A 1,800-nucleotide genomic window follows, 5' to 3' on the forward strand; every position below is an offset into this window, starting at 1 on the left:
TATATCAAATGATAATATTATGATAGATCTTTAATGTGATAAAAATATTATCTTATATTATATGCTTATTTTTCTTATATTGTATATTTACTTACAAAAATATTTGAAAATAATAAAATGTTAAACTATACATTTTCAGATAGACTTTTAATGTAGTTTTTTATTTCTTATATTGTATGTTTATTTATCTACTTGTTTTGTTTTATATCAAATCATAATATTACGATAGATGTTTAATGTAATATTTATATTTCTTATATTATATATTTACTTATTATTTACATTATTATATATTTTCAGATAAAGGTTTAATGTATTTTTGTATTTTTATATTGTATATTTACTTATAATTTATTTTTCTTATATTTTATATTTACTTATTCTAATATTATAATTGATGGTTAGAGTAATATTTTTATAATGTAAATTTATTTTTATTTATTTAACTTTACATTTTTCAGATATATGTTTAATTTAGTTTTTCTATTTTTTATATTGTGTATTTACTTAATGTTTATCTTTTCTTATTTTTAGTTTTATATCAATGATAATATTATGATATATATTTAATGTAATATTTTTATTTCTTATATACTATATTTACTTATTATTTATTTTTCTTATCTTTTATATTTACGTTTATTAGGTCCCTTTTACATAGATGTTAATTTAGTTTTTCTATTTCCTATATTTTATATTTACTTATTTTTCGCTGGTATGGACGCTCTATAGAGCCTCAAAAGGTCCATTTTATTAGTATAGATTAATAATAATTTTTGAAAATTAGTAATACTAAATTGTAAAACTATATTTTATGCTACGTATCATCTTTCGGTAGAAGTTTTTTTTGCTGATGTGGACGCTCTATGGATCTTCGAAAAATCCCTTTTATTAGTATTAGTGTAGGAGTTAACCCGCGCTACGCGCGGAGCTATTTTGATTTTCAAATGTTAACTATATAGTTTTTTTTACATTGTATTCTGAACAACAATAAAATTCTGAATTATATGTTTGTGTGAATGTATATTTCTTTGAAAAAAAACAGAAAACTATACATTTTTCAGATAGATGTTTAATATAGTTTTTCATTTCTTATATTGTATATTTACTTATTATTTAGTTTTTCTTATACTATAGGGTAACTCTCTCAAATATATTTTTTAAAGTTTTTATCACAAAAATAACCTTAAATAAGTAAAATGACCAAAATAGCCACTTTTTATTCTGAAAATTTTAGTTTTAATTTTTTTTTTAATTTGAAATAATATCCTCAAAACCCCACCCTTAACTCTAAACCCTAAATTTAGATTAGTTAATCCTACGGTATAAATGTATTTTTACTCTTTAATAAAACTTCTTTTGGTCATTTTTCTCATTAAGACTATTTTGTGACAAAAAGTTAAACTGACCATCTTAAGGAATTTCTCTATATTGTATATTTATTTATTCTAATTTTCTTGATTTTATATCAAATGGTAAAATTACAATAGATATTTAATGTAATATTTCTATGTCTTATATTGTATATTTGCTTATTATTTATTTAACTATACATTTTCCATTTAACTATACATTTTTGAGATAGATGTATATTTTTTTTATATTGTATATTTACTTACTATTTATCTATTATTATTTGTATATTTACTTTTTCTAAATTTCTTGATTTTATCAATGATAATATTATGATATATATTTAATGTAATATTTTTTATTTTTTATATACAATATTTACTAATTATTTATTTTTTCTTGTATTTTTACTTATTATAATATGTAACATTTCTATCTCTTATATTG

The sequence above is a fragment of the Brassica oleracea genome, chromosome C6, assembly GCF_000695525.1.
Source record: "Brassica oleracea var. oleracea cultivar TO1000 chromosome C6, BOL, whole genome shotgun sequence".
Lineage (NCBI taxonomy): Eukaryota > Viridiplantae > Streptophyta > Magnoliopsida > Brassicales > Brassicaceae > Brassica > Brassica oleracea.